The sequence below is a fragment of the Sitophilus oryzae genome, unplaced genomic scaffold (genome assembly GCF_002938485.1).
Source record: "Sitophilus oryzae breed Bouriz unplaced genomic scaffold, Soryzae_2.0 scaffold_942_pilon_pilon, whole genome shotgun sequence".
NCBI lineage: Eukaryota > Metazoa > Arthropoda > Insecta > Coleoptera > Curculionidae > Sitophilus > Sitophilus oryzae.
In genome coordinates, this window is record NW_022147575.1 from 303,634 (window position 1) to 324,356 (window position 20,723).

Genomic DNA, 20,723 nt, shown 5'->3' on the forward strand with positions numbered 1-20,723 from the left:
TATAGCTTGTAGTTCTTCAGGACTATTCGCAATTTGGTCTATGTCATCAGCGAATCTTAGATGGTTAAGATAAGATGGTTATTCTCCATCAATTCTTTGTCGGTCCAATCTAGTTGACGGAAGTTTCTTCTAGTATTGTTGTAAAAAGCTTTGGGGATATCGGGTCTTCCTGTCGGACTCCTTTGCCAGTTGGGAATTTTGGAGTTGTTTTATATATTATTACTTTTTCCTTGGCTTCTTTGTATACAGGGTACTACAAATTCGAGGTACGAGCATCGGTATCTCGGAAACCGTAATAGATACGAAGATGGTTAAATTGGGGGTAAAGTAGCTTCTTGGGATGTGTTCAAAGTTTTAAAAATTTCAAGAATTGCTCAGTTTTTTGGAAAAAACGGATTTTTTTTCCTGTCGTTACTTAAATTCTACGAAAATCAAAAAACTAATTAACCTAGCCACTTTATTAGGGCTAGCTGATAGTATTTTTAGATTTTCAAATTAGCTGATAACTTGTGAGATAAAGAGGCCAACTTATTTTTTTTAAATATGGACCTGCATTTTTAGCCGACCATACCAACAGGTATGGTAGGCTATTAAGATCGGCAAATTTTTTTTTTTTTAATTTCACTCAAAATTAGTTATTTGGGTTATAAATGACCTAAATACAAAATATTTTCATGGTGTCTGTCTGTCTGTCCGTCTGTCCGTCTGTCTGTAACACGATAACTCAAAAACCGCTAAACCGATTTTAACCAAATTTGGCACAAAAATACTGTAGCACCCGAGAATCTGGCCATTAGTTTTTGGAGGGGGTGGGAGGTTGGTAAGGGGGTATGGGAGGGGGTTAAAAATTTTAAAAAATCGTAACTCCAAAATTACAGTAGCTAGCGAAACGCGGTTTTCAATTTAAGATTAGGAATAATATTTGCAACAAAATTTGTAATAACATCAAAATCAGTCACAGTCGGAGTTTTTGAGATAAAAAAAAAATGGAAAATACCTTTACTTTGAAACTAAAAGAACTGCCTACCAACTTTTTATTAACATATTTTAGTATGCGCGGCTATACGTGCCTCCCGGCGCACAGTGGAACGAGCTTATGGGAGCGGTTGGACATGAGGTTTTCTTCTCAGCACTTTTAATCCAAAAGACGAAAAAATGATTTTTATATACCGTAATAATGTATAAACAGAACAATTTTAAATTTTAATGAAAGAAAGTGATTGGCTCATTACAAACCATCCACAGGGTGACCTAAAAATATAGTATGTTTTGGAAAAATCTTAGAATTTTTAAATGCTTATAAACTTTGCCAAACTGTTGTGGAATGTTTTAGTTTTAATCTTTTTAAAAAGAAATAGCGTTAGATTTTACCACTGAGATCTAGGACTACTGACACCGTGTTATAAAAATATGGTAATTAAGGGCTTATATTTTCCTATTTAATATAATTTTGCTAATATGTTCGGTTTGAAAAAAGATATCAAGATGCGGTCTTTTTAAGCTTTCATTACTCTTTACTATCAGCTAAAATTACATATATTATCGCATTTTTTTGAAAAAACGCGCAATGTTTGTTAATTGTAAGACAGCGCCCCGTAGCGTCTACGTTCAAAAGCTTACTATTATTTTTTGTATGTATAATATAGAGTAAGAAACGCTCTTTTAAATGAGCCCCCGCTAGTTGGATTCCGTCCATCCAGTCCGGAGTTATTAATATTTAAATAAAAACAGATCTAACTTTCCCCTACCACTTTATTTTGGCATATAGCTACATGGCTAACAGAAAATATTCAGAATTTACTAAAGATTATGAAGCTATTATTTATACTACCCTTTATCTAGGCAAAATTGTGTAAAAACTCCATTTTCTTATTTTTTATAGCAGTTGTGCCCTCTAGCGGCCATTCTACAAACTTGAAAATAATTTCCAGCAATTTCTCATGGCCTCTTTAGTTATGAATATTTTTTTCCGCCGGCCTCACGGCTAATACTTTCCGAGATATAGCCGAAAGCTATTCTTAGTCGGACACCCTGTACAATTAATTATAAGCAAAGAATATAACAGTAAATCAACGCACTAGAATATTTTTATTACAAATAAAAAAGCTCAACACTGCACTTTAACCCGCTTTCTTTTTCCAACAGTTTATAAGTTTTCCATGTATTTGTAGCAGATACAGGGTCTGTTTTTGATTTAAGCGTCATTTTGTATTTATCCAATTAATAATTACATATTAATAAATTTATAAAAAAATAAAGATAATTTGACTCTAAAAATTTTAAATTAATTTATTGGAATTGAAAACTTTTTTGATTTTAATATAGCATGTATTAGTAATATATAAAATGAAAATGTTTAGAGGGGGGCAAGCTGGGGCAAGATGTTAAATTAGTTTCGTTATTAGAAAGGCTTAATCTACCTTGTGACATACATAAAGTCTTGGCCAACTTTGGCCATTTTTTTATTTTTCTACATACACATTTTTTTGCTACTAAATATAGTATTTAGTAGCAAAAAAATGTTTATGTATCTCTTATATACAATTATTGTTCTCCCAACTTTTGTGACTATATATATCTTTTATTTTAAAGTGAAAACAATCGTTTGCACTAATATGTATGGTTAAAAAAAGTATTAATGTCTTTGCCACTTTTTATAAAACTAAGTTGTTTCACAAGAAATGAACACCATAATTAAGTCAGTGTAATATCTTCATTTGAAACTTTTCAAACAGACATATAATTAAAAATATTTTTTTGAGTTGGATAAAATATAACGGTCTGGACTTTAAGTAATTAAAATCTTCTACCAAAATTATTTAATTTAAAATTTTATTTTTAAGTCAATGTCCAACATTTTAGATTGGGTCTTTCCACCGTGCGGCGCCAATTTTTTATTTCAAGTTTTGAAAGAACTCCTGAGTACAAAATTTCCTATGTTTCCAATGCCCTTGCACCACCCGGTATGCATTGAACAAACAGAGACAGCCCTAAACGCATACACAGACACAGGCCACAGGTAATCAAGAAAACAATATCGCGAATCCCGCGGCGCCGCATAATGAGGGCGGAAGCCCGGAATCCCAGAGCCGGGATAAGCCGCCTCCGGGAGCGAGATTATCCCGGAAGCGGGCCGTTGCCGCCCCCGTTATTTATTGAGCAATAATTAAGGCGTCAAGTGTCGTCGGCACGACGCCAAATTTGCATCTGCGGCGGCAGAGGGTGACCGGGTCAGTTACAGGGTGCCGTCGAAAATTTTGGCTCTAAAATACAGGGTCCGGCAATAGTGCGTCGGGCATCTGTAGCTTCTAGAATAAAAAAAACTTGGGAATTTTGTTTAAGTGCAAACCTAAAGTATGTACTAGGATGTATTTGAGGACAATATTTTAACTTCTATAGGGTGGCTCAAAAAAGTGTGAGCAGATCGGGATGATTTTTTTAAAATGGAACACACTGTATATTATCGCATATTTGGCTTTCTTTCCGATCACTTTATATAATCGTAAGATATGAGTAAATATATTTCCATAGTTTCAGAGATATTAATAAATAAATAAAAAAAAATATATATATTTTTCAGCCTTTCTTAAAAAAAATATTAAAAATACAAGAACTGTCTTGAAATCAAAACTATATTAGGTATTTATTTTAGATGGTCTGTATATACTTACTTTGCTATAAATATGGTAGTCGTTAATCATACAGGATGTTCAAAATTCTACGCAAGACTTTCTAGAATATAAAATATTTTTTTTAATGAAATACCCTGTATATTATTTTTTCAATACATGGAGAATTAAAAAATGCACATTTTTTTGTATTTAGAGTATTTCAAAATTTTTAACGGTTTTGCAAATATTCGCGGATTTATATTTCATATGGATAGACAACAATAACTTTTACTTTCTGGTATCCTCTTTTCGGACAAACTATACGGAGTGTTCCGGAAATAATTCCAAATAATTTAACTGGTAGTATATTTTTGTCCCAAAAACACGCCTATATATTATTGAGGTTTTTCTTGCGCAAAAAAAATTGTAAATTTTATATTTTTCTTTACAGTTTCCGAGAAATTTTTTAAAAACGACGCATCTAAACCCTGCAATGTTGCCACCTACATTATCAATATTCAACACATTTATATTCACTGTTTTTTGAAACTTATTCGTATTTTCCTTAGTGAAAATATGAATAAGTTTGTAAAAATCTGAAATTTTTTTAACTAAGGAATGTTTGCCCGTTTTTTTTCATAAAATATGACAAAATTCAAACAAATTTCAAAATGTGATAGCTCTTGATTCTACCTTTTAGAGAAAATATTAAAATTTAGCCGAGTAAGCTTGATTTTCATGCGTCCGTTATCCGTTTATAGGTACGATGCGATGGTCCGACGACGCTCTGATTGGTCATAGCGTTTTCGCTCCACTTTCATCCGATTGTACGATAACGGACGTTTTGACACTTTTTTGACAAATTTAATCTAACCTTTATAAAAATATAATAGTACAAGAGCTAGCAATGTCGGGAAAACAAGAATTTTAAGAAAGCTGTTTCTTTAATATATATTTTGTTATGCTCTCCAGACCAAAGTGCGGGCCGTCTAGCTGTCGGTAGACTACTGCGGTTCACTACTACGCATTACATCTGTAAAAGATATACTATTATTGTATGTTTTATGAGATTTCTCGTTTCTGAGTAGAGATACAATGATATGCGATTTTCACATTACTTTGCTACTTTTTTATGAAACTAAATATGTTTTTCCTAGCCTCCTTAGTTCCTGAAATACAGGGTGAATTTGTGATGCGCAGTAATGAACAGATGTTTAATACAGATACGATGCGCAGTATTTAACGCAACGTCTACCGCCAGCTAGACTCAGGGACGCGCCAAGTATTTTCGGCGCCGTCGTGCGAAATAAGGGTAGGCGCCTTTCTCCAATATTATAATATTAAGCCAAAATTTCCAATGACCAGCGGCGCGGCGCTCGACATTGGTGGATAATATATTGTTACGTTTTTCGTCGGTTCCGTGTGGATAGAAAGTCACAATTTATTTAAACACAATTTATTTAATACTAATTAACAAAAACAATAACGATAAAAGACTTAAAGAACTATTTCAAATGATTTATAACTATTTATCTAGAAAGAATTTATTTTGAATTTTAGCGCGTCAACTGTACTCGTCTATTTATGTCTGTCCTCTTTAGGCCCCAGCCGTCGGCTTTTATACCCACAGCTAAAGATTTCTCGAATAGTCCATAGATCGTTAGGTGCATAGAGAAGGTTTCGATTGTTCTCGTATGTACTACTCCATTCCAGTGGAACTCGATTCTTCTCGAAACTTCGAATGAATCATTAGGGTGTTAGGGTCTGAGGGCGGGACATATAGTTAGGTTAGGTCGAGTCCACAGGGGTCCGCAACAATATATCCACCACTAGCGTTCATAGATAAAAGTATTACTTAAATTTTATGTTAATTTGTTGATAAGTTCCAAAAAATGGTTTTATTATTTTTTAAAGTCAGTGACTGAAGGCGCCTCTAGGGCTTTGGCGCCGTCGTGCGCCGCACGACCTTGCCCATATGGACGGCGCTTCCCTGGCCAGACTGTCCGCACGCTGTTCAGGAGAACATAACAGAAGATATATTACAGAACCAGCTTTATTAAAATTCTCTCTCGAAAACGTTGCTAGCTCTTAGACTATAAGTAAACCTGCGAAATCGTTATGAAATAGAAAATATAAAATGACACCAATCACAAGCAAATCGTACATCCCATGAACAGATGCATGAAAATGCAATAAATTTAAAAACTGTAATTATCTAACCAATCGAAGTCTTTAAATACAACCAATAAAATTAATATCGTATCGTCAGATAACGGATGCATGAAAATCAAGCTTAAATCATCTCTGTATATTATAGGTGACAAAGATTTAAATTGACGTTTAGTCAAATATGCCACCTAGTCCGTCATCCGTCGTATTTTTTATCATCAAATGGGTTCTTATAGTCGTCTTCATGATGGGAGTTCTACTCATCATCATCGGCGGTATCCTTTGCATCTGCTTCGGTATCAAAGCCATCCACGATACCTCCCAATTTAACAAAGCCAACGGCATAGTGCTCATTATTTTTGGAATTGTCACGTCCATTTACGGAGGTTATCTATACTACTGCATCAGGAATAATCCTCCAGACACCTGGATCAACACATTTATCATTGGTTTGATCACAGTGCTAACCTTAGAGATCATTTTCGGGTCGGCCGGTATACGAACAAGGCTCTACGATTCCAATTCAAACATCAACCAATATTTGGAGATATTCTACCAGAACTACACTACCTGTAACTTTTGTAGGAAGGTGGTCGATAGTATTCAAGAAGACTACGAGTGTTGTGGACTATATGGAAATCGCAATTTCGTACCGATTGTTAATAAAACAATAATAAAAACTTGTTGCAAAGGTCTTGAAAATTGCACTATAAAGAAAGCTTACAAGGAGGGTTGTGAAGTGCCTGTAACCCGGTTCCACAAAAAACTTTTCTACGATTTGGGAAGTATATGGATGGCTTTCGGATCTGTGCATTTGGTTGTAACAATGTTGGCGTTATATTTTAAAAATGTCTATACCCAACCCACAGACCAGATAACTATTAAGCCATATGTCCTCTGTTATATTAAATAATTTTGTAAGTCTCAAATTTAATATGCTATATTTAAAGCTTTCGATTTGTTTTTACTGTGAATTTTAGTAAAGTGATTTAAGCTTCGTTCAGAACCTCGCAATTAGTGGAATAAATTAGTTGTTTCAATTAGCGTAGAAGTTCGTTTTCTTAATTTCAATGTAAAGCTTCATTCAGAACCTCCCAATTAGTGGAATAACTTAGTGGTTTCAATTACACTTTATACTTTTTAGTTTACGATAATTCACAATGTCTAAAAACACAACTAAATTAATAAAATATCCTAGCAACAGCTCGCGGTAGTCTGTTGTATCCATAGAGAAAGCATAATATTTAGGTTATAAAACAATACTTTTGATTTCTAACCAAAATTTTTCTTGACGGGTGATAATCAAAGGACAAAATAACTTCCCTCGCAAATTTTGAAGTATAATCAGTGGAAAAGTCAAAAGTTTGTTAACTTCATAGATAAATGCAACAAGTTTAGATTGGAAAGCCCGTAAAAGTTTTAGGTCGCGAAATTACTTTGGGTCGCGACCGTTATACGCGATCTGGCGCTGCTATAGCGGTCGCTAAGAACAACGGCAAACAAAAACAGAAATAATTTTCTCTTGTCAAAGTCAGAATCTTCAAAAATCATAATAGTAAGTAATAATTGCTATCTTGTGAGTTTAATTCAAGTTTTATTTACTCCAACCGGTGATAATTGTGAAAAAGTGGCATTAAAAACTTAAAAAGCTGTGCTGTGAACTGTGAACTGCAAAAACCATCGTGGATCGTGGCATAACGTCGGTTTCCAATGTTTCATAGGTATTTCATACATGCGTCCTTATATAAAATAAAGTTTCTTGTATGCAACACACTGTCTTTTATTTATAAAATTAAACGAATTTAAGTTAATTATTTTTTTTTTAATAATAAAATTGAATAAACAATATTTGGCGATATAATTCCGGAAAAAGCCGAACCGCTCCGAAATTTTCAAAAGTTTTGGGTCGCGACCGTTGCAAGAATAGCGCCAAATAGTGTTTACATTGTCCTTATGGGCACTTTCCAATCTAAACTTGTTTCATTTATCTATGGTTAACTTTTTCCAATAATTGAAAAGTAAGGGAAGCCGGGGGAATTCCGCGCACATAAGCAAAATAGCTCATAGATTAATCCAGTAAAATTGTATCGCCGTATAGAGAGTGAAATTAAAAAAATTACGGGCATGCTGATTTTTTACAGAGTTTGTCAGCGACTGTCTTCTGAGTGTAAAATTAACAAAATCGGAAATTTTCCCCTTGCGGTTTTTGAGCAATAGGGGTGGTTTTTGTTAAACTGTACTACAACAAAATAATTAGGCGCAAATTGTACATAAGAACATTCTCTATAAGTTCGCCTAATTAATTTTTTTTATAAGTTTATTATTTCCGGACTTAGCGGCTGTTTCATGCCCTTTGGGGTGGTTTCAAAAAGTTTGTTTTACAGCAAATTGACCCATATGAAAGTTGTTCATAATAAATGGACAAGCAACTTTTCCTCATGAATTTTTTTTGTGACAAATTTTTCAAATGACAATTTTATTCGACTAGATTGATGTTAATTTTTTTATGAGATTCAACTATTGCAACATCGAAAATTAAACATTTTTGTTTTGTTGTACCTATTAACACAAAAAAAAAATAAAAATGTGTGACTGCGCGGTATTACCCCGGCTTTTGGGTAATGGGGGAATGGCACGCATTGAGGTATTTTAAGGCAGTTTAACTAAGACTTTATTGTACATAAAATACAGGTATATAGATAACACAAATAATAAAAAAGAATCTATTTTTTTTCTTTTTCTTAAACCTTTAGACTTATATCCTTCCATATATTTTAAAACCTCATACTCAGGAAAAGGAAAAAAATATATGGATATAATAAAAAAGATGATAGTGAGAATAAAAGTAAAGATACATTATTGTATATTGACATAAAAAACACATTCTAATACAGATATTTATATGTATAAAAAATAAACTGTTACCTAGCAACAGTAGCCACAAAGGTAGATTTTTCCTTTCTCCTTTCCACTACAAGCAGCATTGGCCCACTTTGAGCAGGAATTACAGCGATTTTTGACCTCGTTGTCCCTTCCAAATTCTCCGCAAATTAAACAGATGTCATCTGCATGGTTTGGGAAAGGATCAACTTCGTCTAAGTCATCATCAACACAAAGCTCGCTTTCAGAATAACTCTCAGGTTCAGTATCATCGTCATCAAACTTAATATTGCGAATGTGCTTTGGCTTCTTGTTGATTTTTTACTTTCTAAAGTTGTTGAGAGTTTTCTTTTTTCAATACAATATTTGCTTCTCTTTTCTGCCTTTTGTCTCTCCTCTTTTCCTTCATATTTACATTACTTGCTTCTTTTTTTCTCTTTTCTTTCTTCTTTTTTCTTCCATAGTTTCCAATTCTGATCTAAGTGCATCCGCTGACCATTTGCCTTTTTCTGATGCCCTTTGGTTTGTTCTGGGCATCATAAACTAAAAGAAACAAGCTATAAAAAAATAAACAAGAAGAGTGTACATTTGGGGTAATACCGCGCAGCGCGTTATTGTTTGTTTTGTTTTTGCGCGGTATTTCCCCGGGAGCCGTTTTTTTACCTAAAAATTTATTTTAGAAAAAGTACTTATACATTTTATTGGTGATCGCTTGCGATAACACTTATAGGTGCACTGGTAAGTGGAAATAAAATCAAGCTGCTTTTAATAATCACAGGAACTACTAATTATCAACCGATCCGATTAAATTGCCGAAAAGATAGATGAAAAACCCATCTAACACTAAAATGTTCGTTATTGGTTAACGACTGCCGGCAATTATTCTAAACTTTTGGAGCAAATTTCATATGGCTCATGGAACACTTCCAGCCTCACACCTGTGTTACCCTGTGTATTACCCTTGTTTATATAAAAATATATATACAAGGATATTACTAATTGTAGTTTTTTCTACAGCGGCGGGCGCGGTATTCCCCCGTGCGCGGGATTCCCCCGATTTCTCCTACTACCACTAATTATGACGTTCTGAATGCTTACATTAAAATTAGGTGAACAAACTTCTACGGCTAATTGAAACTACTAATTTATTCCACTGATTTCGAGGTTCTGAATGAAGCTTAAGCATTCAGAACGTCAGAATTAGTGTTGACATTTTCAATTAGTAGAAAAAATTAGCAAAGCTTTTAACTTTTCCACTAATTATACTTCAAAATTTGCGAGAAATGTCATTTTGGTCTTTGATTAACTTCCGCCAAGAGAAATTGTGGTTAGAAATCAAAAGTTGATTGGTTTATAAGCTAAATATTAGGCTTTCTCTATATGGATAATGGATACAACTGAGTAACGCAAACTGTTACTAGGATATTCTATTAATTTTAATTGTGTTTTTTAGACATTGTGAATGATCGTAAACTAAAAACTCTAAAGTGTAATTGAAACCACTAATTTATTCCACTAATTGCGAGGTTCTGAATGAAGCTTTATTTCGTATTTTCACGTAACAGAATGTTTTCGCTTCTCCGCTTCAATCTAAAATTTATTATGATCCTGAACCCTCAAAAACGTCGGGATGTATTTCTAGTTTGATGTGGGGGTCGCCTGTCGGGGCTTAGCCACAGCGTGAGCCCCATCTAAAAGTCAAATGGGGTCGCGGCCCTGTGGTCCTTGGAGCTGCATGGGATTTGGGGCGAATCTTCTTGTTTATTGTGTTCTGGAACCGTCCTAGAACGTTTATTTATTCCAGTGAGTAATGATGTTTGATTACCTTATTGTGGCTGATCTTTAGTTAACCTGCATGACTTAAATACAGTGTAATAATCAAATCTACAGTTCGTACCAATAAAATTTTAGTTAGCTTATTTTAGTCACTTTTAAATGGGTGCCCCTATTCTTTATTGCATACTTAAATTCTCTGTAAAATTTTATGAATTTTGATATTGAAACACTCTATATCTAACTTTGACCGTTTTTGAGAAAAAAATATTTAAAATTTTTGAACGAAAAAAACTGCCTGTCAAAAATATGTGTATAGCCGAAACGTCAAATTTAGTGATTACCACAGCCACTGTCCCATAAAGGGAAAACATGTGGCTATCTATTTCAAAAATTAAATTGTTCGAATGTCATATAGTGATGGTCGCAGCTGTCATAGAATTGAGCGTTTAAAAAATTATCATAAATCATTTTTTTCAAATAGAAATCCACTTTTTTTATTTGACTAGTGAGAAGGTTTTTCAATTCGTTACTTTTTGACTATATATGTTCCTATATCTAAAATAAATCGGTTTTAAGTTATTTAAGATTTAATTTTAAAGCGTATATTTTTCTTGATTTTAATCAGTAGCCTATGACTTTAAACGCCAAGTGATGTAAAACAATAGATCTGGCCATGTCATATTGTGACGTTTTGTTCAAAAAGCAGCATAATTTTTTTTAGAATATTATTAATAATATCAAAACTATTAGATATCACTAAAGAGCGAAAATACGAGATATATTTTTTTCTAAATACACTTTTTAAACTTTTAAGGGGGCAGGCAGTATTTATAGTATAGGAAATTAAAATAATTCGTTTTCTGACAGATGGAAATAAATTATCTGACCGTTTAACACGTTTTAATGTCAAAGGAAGCTAGAGAAAATTAAGAAAAAATATACGTTTTCAAATGAAATCTTAAATAACTTAATAACAAATTGAAAAACCTTTTCATTAGTGAAATGAAAAAAGTGGGTTTCCATGTGAAAAAAAAAATGATTTATGATAATTTTTTAATCGCTTATTTCATGACAGCTAACGCCATTATTATATTTTGACATTTGAACAATTTAAATTTTGAAATAGATAGACATGTCTTCTCTTTATGTCATAGTAGCTGTGGTAATCATTAAATTTGACTTTTTAAGCTATAAGCATTTTTTTGATAGTTACGGTAGTTTTTTTCGTCCAGAAATTTTAAATATTTTTTTCCTCAAAAAAAGTTAATGTTAGGTTTAGAGTGTTTAAAATCAATATTCATAGAATTCTATAGAGAACTTAAGTATGTAATAAAATATGGAAGTACCCATTTAAAATAAGAAAGTTGTTGTCAACTTCCGGTATTTCCGGAAGTGCCGCCATATTGAAAATATTTTTAATCCCTAGATCTTGTTGTAAAACAACGATGTGCAAAAAATCTCCGATCTAGTTATTGGGGTTCTCTAGAAACTTCTAATGCACGCTCAGCCTGGGACACCCTGTATATGATCGAAAAAAAACGGCGTTCAGTTGGCTGGGAAATGACGATGGATGACATTTCTCATATAAATTTACATACAGTGTGTCAAAATGACAACGATGTTCATTTAATAGCCGTTTTTTTCCATCCCCCCCCCATACGGTATTTAATCTTAAAATTATACCGGAGTAATAAATCGTCTAAATTCAAGTAATCAGTTGATGTTAATAGAGGTCTGTGAGCTTTTAAAAACAATCCTCTAATGAGAAAAGAATCAATAACGACGAAATCAAGATTCATTACATCTCATGACCGTAGTTGAAATGAAGTCTTAACCCCCTGGGGGGATGCCCTACGAGGGCACCCAGGCGCCTCATTTGACGTCGCGACGTCGGCCAGTAAACATACTTATATAGTTCCGCAACATTACCCGCACGATCTTACTATATCCTTTTTATGTTCACAATAAATTTATTTAAGATCGTGAAATTAACCCTTTATTTTTATTAACAAGAAAATATTTTTTATGTTCAAGTGAAGAAATCATTATTGGCGGTATATCTATATAGTTTTTCTTTCTCTTCAAACTTTGTTTTAGATTGTGGAACTAAGTCTCTAATTTTTGTATTTTTTTTTAAATATACTTATAAGAAAGGAAGTGTTTTTTATGCGCGAGTGTGGTAAATTCATATAGTTGAAGAAAATGTTAAGTGTATAGTGGCAGCCATGTGGAGGCTGCCCTCAGGATGTGTTCCGGAAGAAATACTGGTTGGAAGAAGATTTGGAACAGTGCGACAGCATCATCCTAAGGTCTTTTCGGCCGACAACATGATTTACCATGGTATATACTTACAAATTTATTTAGTCAAGAAAAGCATGGGTCATTTATTAGTAAATAGCATCTGTATTTTTTGAAAACTTATTAGATTTCTTAAAAAAATTAAATATTAAGATTCCTTGGGTATACCGGTTTTTTTCTTAAAAGTGGCTCAACCTTATATCTTTTTATTTTTTCAGATATCAAAACTAGATTGAGTAGATATCTATGTTAGGATTGATTGACGTCTATTCCATTGTTTTCGGTCACTTTCTGTTTCACCGGAAATTACTACAACTTTTGATTTTTAAATGGCACGTTCGTCATTTTTTAACTTTATTTGATAGAAAGTGAGACCGTGAATAGAATGACTTATCATGTCAACTTTTGACATATTCGCTTAAAAATATCATATTTTAAATTTGATTTTAAAGTGCCATGGCGGTGTTAAAAACACTAATTTTTAATCAAGGGGCCTTGGAAAAATAGATTTGATCGTCTAACGTTTTTCATGTCTTGTCCTCTCCGGTTAGAAGATGCCCAAATTGTATTTTTAACCATATCTCAATTTTTTTGAAAAGAAGCTTTTTTTACAAATAGTTTGGTACCACGTACTTGTGGTGTGAAAAAATTTGGAGTAAAATTATTGTTATTAACTGCTTGTTACAATTTCAAATAAACCATATGCGAAAACCATGCGAAAACGTCAAAAGTTGATTTTTGACAAAAATGCTACACTTATTAAGGAGTACGTACAATACGTAATAACGTGGAATATTCATAACTGGAAAGTAAAAAAATATTAAAAAAGATTCGAGATTTGTTTTGACCTTTACAATGAAAATAATTAATGATAGAGGAGATTTTTTCGGACCTCACGCTTTCTACTGATCTCTACCGCTTCAATAAAAGGATTTAGACCGCAAAACCATGGATTCCCCAGAAACCAACCAAGGTCGACTAGTAATCTTGTGAAAATACGTATAATGGTATTTCTGTGTTGAAATTAATGGGTTGTTATCGACCAATGGGGTTCCTACTTAGTCGAGAATTAGTACCGCCTTTTAAGGTTTTGGAGTTATCTAATGACCAGTGGCGTGTAAATTTATATATAAAACAGCAAGGGCGCCGGGTTTTATAAAACCTCGTGGGTGCTCATCAGATATAAGTAAATGTAATACATTTCCAGATTGTTACATTTGTTGTATTTAACACTTTTTTACATAATATGTAATATGTAAAAAAGTGTTTATGTAATTTTTACAATCTTATTGAGTATAATTTGAGTTATGTAGAAACAATTTTAGTTAGTTAATTTTTTAGTGCAGATACCAATTTGAGAATATACCGTATGATGAAAAAACGGCGTCAGTGATGGCTGTGAAATAAAGATCGCATTCATATGTCATTTTATATGTAAATTTATATGGGAAATGTCATTGATCGTCATTTCCCAGCCAACTGAACGCCGTTTTTTTCGATCATACGATATTAATGATACCCATTACAATCGTGTAAGGGCAGATAGTAAAACAGACAGATACTGTAGTTTATATAAAGATACAAAATGAATGAAGTTAGAAACTGCTGAGAAGATAGTGAAAGGATATTCGGGATTGGACAGCTTAGGGCGAGGCTTAGGGTTTCGATCGACAAATTTATCCATCAAAACTAAAAATTCTCGAAAATCAACACAACTTACTTCAGGTGTTTTGTTACCGATTCTGGACATTATCTGGCAGCTTTCTAGAACGGAGGTTTAGGACGGTCCAGAATCCAACAGCCAAATACATTTTTGGCATTCCTAAAGTAGTTGAAAATTCGCTTTCAATTTATAACAATTACAATTATCATAGATAGATAGATATATAAACTCTAATCTTTAAACAATTTTAGAGTCCACACAGACTCAGATTAGCTCAGACTCCGTTTAATACAGAGGAACTGTGCTGTCCAGTTTGCGTAGGTTAACCTGTACTACAGCCTGCCGCACACACCTAGTTTTATAGTATATAGTTTTATCTACAATGAACTGAGTGACGCACTCACTTCGGCACTTTTTTTCTAAGTGAAAATGGCCTCTCGAGTTACAGTTCTGTTTTGCATTTTGATGGCTGGTGCAATAAAGAAAAGGCAGAAAAGCAACGATTAGTTAATAGAAACAAATGGGCCAAAGATTGGCTACTTAAAGGAAATTATTATTCCCATGTCAATTTCCTTGCTGATTTAAAAGTTGCAAAGTAGGATCTGTTAACTACCTAAGAATGGACGAGAGAACTTATAATTTATTTCTTCGAAAAACTACAGTAATCATACTGTCACAGATTATACTGTGGTACTTTTTCATGAGCGCATCGCGCATCGTGCATTTACCAAAGGACTTTCTACAGTTTTTGAGCGACCTCTTGCCTTGCAGTGGATAAGTGTCGCTTAAAGTTGCTAAACTGATTAATTTTGGCGCTTATGTTCGTGGGTGCTAGAGCACCCGAGCACCCACACAGTCGGCGCCCCTGTAAAACAGTCTCGTTAGTTCTTAGTTACATTATTTATAACTCAAGCAAGGCTATATACAGTATGTCGATTGTCGATCCCCGGATTGTCTTTAATAGAGGAAAAACATTTTTATTATTGATATTTTGAGAAAAATGCATTCTTCATAAAAATTTTGCTTGTTCTAAAATGCTTAATCCAATCAGAATTAAAAAAAAAACATGAAAATATAGTTGAATTTTTCCTAAAAATCAAAACGCGTTTCTATGGTAAAATAATTTCCTTTTCATTCTTTGATAGATTATTGATAGAATTTTAATTAAAGTCGTATTTTTTCTGTTTTAAAATGTTAAGGAGGCACAAAATTTATTTAGTTCAATAATGTGGTGAGGGTGATAATAGTTATGGGATAAAGTGATAGCTTAAAATTAATAATAACCATTTCTATCGTTTTTAGCGTTCTATCATTTTTATCACTTCAAGTTTACATAGAAAACGCATATACAAAGTGTTCCTTCATGACACGCCAATATTTAAGAGGGTTATTCTTGAACCTATTTTAAGAAAAAAACTTCATATGAATGTATGTCCTAAACATCTTAACTGTTAAAATACAGGGTGTGGTAAAAATTTCAAAAAAACTGCGGTATTAAATTTTTTTTTTAAATATTTGTTAAGAAAAATAAATGTTGAGAATATTAAGTAAAATAAATAATATATTGTTAATTATGTAACGAGCACTTTGTTTACTCAGTTGTTTCGCCGAACTGCTTGAATCTATTTTTGCTTTTGATCAAATCGGTGTGAAAAACTATGAAGCTATAAAATATTGTTTTGAGATTTGTTTTATTGAATATCCGGGAAAGATGAGCTATCTGTTGTTATTGCACCAAATAACCACGTAATTACACCCTCCTTGACGTGTTAACATTTTTTCGGCAATTTTATTAACATTTGAAATTGTCACAACACCTAAAGCCGGTCCTAGATACTACGTGCATTTGGCGAATGTTCGAACATTCGAATTATGTACTGCGGCTTCGGCCACCTTCCCACACGCTACGTTATTTGTAAAAATGCGTCCAATGACAAATATTTCCCGTAATAGAGCAACGCCGCCGCGCGACGTCTTCATTTTCAGTGCTATTGCAGTTCAAAATGAAAAAAAAACTCCAAAGTTAACTAACTCGTTTGTCCATTCCATTTTGGAGTAATAAAGAAAATAGAAATCAACACGCCACCAATGCAATAATGTGAATGAGTGAACCACAAAACACATACACAAGAAGAAGTGCGAGCGCCTTGCTAAATATTGGAAAGTGAAATTGACGTTTAAATTTGACACTGTTGACCAGTCTACTGCTACTAGCGCCCCCAATTTCGCTTGTAGGAACTACGGACTAAATTGTCACGCATGGCGGGAAGTTTAAAAAAATAAAAAAATTTATTTCTTCATTTATTTTTAATTATGACATACACAAAAACACAAAAAATACACCATTTTTTAAAAATATGTTTAATATCAATATCAAATATACAACAGAAATTATACCACAATAAATTAATAAATTAAAAAAGAATAATAGACACAAGTAGATCAAGAGACAAAATTAATTATAACAAAACTGAAAAAAATGGCGTCATAGATGGCTTAGAAATAAAAGATATATCATAATTTTGAAAGTAAAATTATATGGGAAATGTCTTCGATCATCATTTTTAAGCCAACTGGACGATTATTTCAAACATACAAGCTGAGTTCGTTCATAGTGCTCTGAGAAATCTAGATAAACAAAGAATAATAAATTAAAAGTATTCCAGGGGAAAAGAGAGGAAAAACCTGTATCGTCTCTGATATCTGTCAGGGTATTGTTGAAAGTGTCATCTTTTTGCTCGAAGTTTTCAGGTCGATCAAAAAGATGACATTTACAACAATACTTTGCTGTAACTTTCACAAATATCAGAGAGAGTACATACAGGTATTGCCTCTCTTTTCCTCTGGGATGCTTTATATCTGTTGTTCTTTGTTTATCTATATTTCTCAGAGCATAATGCCGAACACGACTACAGTATATAATAATTTCAATATCCGAAGTGGAAAGAAAAAAGATCACCTTTCTGTTTTGTACTATGGTCCCTTTCTTCCGATGGCTCATCTCGTTGATATTTAGGAAGGATAAATAGGAAGGAAAATATAAAATTCAATTTGATTTGATGATCCTTTTCTGTCACCTAAAATCAGGAGAACGACAATGAGCATGTTAAGATGAAAAAAAAATTATCAACACTTACCTACACGTTAGTCCGAGGAGTTTTATTAAAAACCTATATATTTGCCTAAATAATTTATGTATTAAATTTGCAAAGCAAAATGCAGCGTGTAAACAAAAGAAATAAAATGGCGACAAGTCAACGTCAACGACCCGACAAGGAGAAAGTGGTGTTCAGTAACAAATTATGGGTCACCAAAAATTGTTTTTGTCTCCTTTCAACGCACACTTTAGAAAGAAAAAGAGATGAACTGGAATACTGAAAGAACGTCAATGCTTTATCTGTCACTCTTGTCAATAATTTATCGGTAAGGAAGATTCCTAGAAAATCGCTTGTAGTCAAGTTTTCAACCATTGCCAGTTCTCCCATAAGAAGTGTCATCCACCTGGAGTGAACTGAGGGGAAGCGCGCCGCTAAAAAAAACACGTAAACAAATAGCCGTAGCGTCTGGGAGTAATTCCGAACTACGCCGATGACTACGCCGCACTAGGAGCTCCTTTGATTCGTGCCAGTTTACCGACAACCGCCGGGAAAATGACGAAGTACGAATCTTCGTCGAAGGTAACCTCCCACACTCTACGCGAATAAGCTCGAATACCGAATATTCGCCAAATGCACGTAGTGTCTGGGACCGGCTTAAAACGACGCGGCGACGGACGCCTAGTTCGGATTCTTTTTCACTTAATTTTTACTACCCGAAGCAGCGTTACATCACACAGACCTCGGATACCTGAACGTTTCATAGTTTCAATAACTGCACTAGCAAAAAACTAAAATACCTAAATATTAGCATAAAACCACGATTTCAATATTATTTTAGTGCGATAAACATGAACTGTAACCGGAACCGCGTGAAATACATAGCGAAAATTTTTGATTTCTGTCGTATACAGCGCTGCGGTCGGAATTTTTCGAAATCAACTGAAATGCAGTCTATAGAGAAATGTCAAATCTAATAAAAATCAACACCTCTTACATTATTTATTTTACATAACCTGGTAGAATTTTAGTATCCATAAAAATATAATGGGGCGCTACTGATCTGGGGGGCGGATGTCAAATTTGCCACACAACTACAAAAATGGTTCCCAAGTCAATAATTTGGTCAACCTCCTAAAAACGTATCAATCCTAAAAGATTTACGATGTAGGATAGTCATGTGGCATATTATACAATATTCATATAATATAACCTGTCATGATAAATGCCTCACTAAATATATTCTTTTATTATTTTTTATAGATTTATAGACAGGATTTTCCTTAGCACAACCTTGACGTGACTTTTATTGTGATTAAGTGTTTAAATTTATACCTTACCTTGTTAACTCTTGAAATTATTATTAAGAAGAAAACAATATGTTAATTTTTCTTATTTCTTCGTGGGTGATTTCTTGGAAATAGTAGTCAAGTGATTTTTTGTTTTTATTTGACAGTTCATTTTAAATTTAAAAAAGAGTTTAACCTTTTGCTTATCATTAAAAATTAAAATCTTTATTCATAATGACGTCAGGTCAAAACCATTACTAGTGAAACCAATTTACCCGTTGCATATACAGGGTGAGTCCTAAATAAGTGCAAATATTTTCAGAGCTGGTAGATCTCGATAAAAGAAACATATTTTCTCTTCACTGTTTTTCAAATAAGTCCAAAATAACCAAGTTATTCAAATTTGAAAATTAAAAAAAATATTTATTTTTAAAAAATTTTGAGAGCCACCGGATTTTTTATAATTTGCATCCCTTTTAATGCCGTAACCATGGTAATATCAGAGAATAAGAAATTATGACGTGGGAAAATTTGCGGTCAACAGGCAGTTCTAAAAAGTTTACCAAAATATACAAGAAAATTTAAAAGAAAATGCACGATTTTCAACATTTTTTTTTGGAAAAAAACTGCTGGCGTTTTTCATACAACGAACTTTTCGACATGATTTTACTCTATAAGAGGACGAATTCCCTAAACTAGTTTTGTCTAGCTAATAAACTAATGCCATTTAAAAGAATATTTGTGCTAATATTTAATCCAACTGACACACCACTCACAATGACAAATAATTTCTGAATGTATTTTGTGGTAGGCGTGTCCCTTAGGTATGTTTTAATATTTATTCCTTTTACATAATACAGGGTGGTCCGAGCTGTATTCCGGAAGCATATTCTGCAGTTAAAAATAAGTAAAAAAGTTCGTATAAATGTATGTCCTAAAATGATTCGTTTCGGAGATACAGGGTGTAGATGTTTCATTTTTATTTCCATTTTTTCTAATTTGTTTTGACTGTTTTAAAGAGTAATAACTTTTCGTCCGTACCTGTATAAAACTACCGAGTGAAAAAATGTACATTTCCGTGAAAAAATCGCTACGCGCAGCCGTTCTCAAGATATTTAGAATGGAAATAGCCAATTCAGTGCCAAGATGTGTCATTATTGACAAAAAAATAAACATGAGTCGATTATAGTTATTTGACTAAAATAATAAATTTGGGAACTTTTTGTTTTTATAAATTAATCATAAATTTTTCTTCGAAAAAATGGTAATAAAACAGTTTCTGTTAATTTTTTATGACTTCAGTCTAATAATAACTATTTAGTCAACATGTTGTGTTTATGTCAATGATGACAGGTATAGTTATTGATAATTTCGATTCCAAATATCTCGAAAACCATTACTCGTAGCGGTTTTTACCAAGAGACCATTTTTACGTAAAAAAACTCGTAAATGTATATTTTTTTATTCAGTAGTTTTATACAGGTACGGACGAAAATTTATTACTCTTCAAACCAGTTAAAAAATATGTAGGTGCCGCTCTCTAACTCTCTACAAGTTGGAGTCAAATTGACATCAAAATCAAATTTCTCATGTCAAAAAACTCCCAGACACCAATTTTCATCCAAATATCGACGTTAGTTCAGAAATTATTTGGTAAAAACTAAAATAAAAATGAAATTTCTACACTATGTATCTCCGAAACGAAGTATTTTAGGACATAGGTACATTTATAGGAACTTTTTTACTAATTTTTATCTGCAGAATATGCTGCCAAAGTTTCCGGAGTACAGTTCGGACCACCCTGTATATTACTGATAGCTCTTAATTAAGTGGACCGGGCGAAGTCGATCCAGTCCGCGTTCACCTGTAAGTATTTCCGAAGTCAATTGGAAGTAGTGAGACTTTTAAGTCCTTTATGCAGCCGATGCCGACAAAAACAGTG

General features: G+C 33.2%; 1 protein-coding gene across 1 annotated transcript in view; it reads left to right on the forward strand.

Annotated features, from left to right (window-relative positions):
- Positions 1–20,723, forward strand: part of LOC115890999 — a 53,043-nt gene that overhangs the window by 27,811 nt on the left and 4,509 nt on the right. The gene's annotated exons all lie outside the window — the stretch shown is intronic.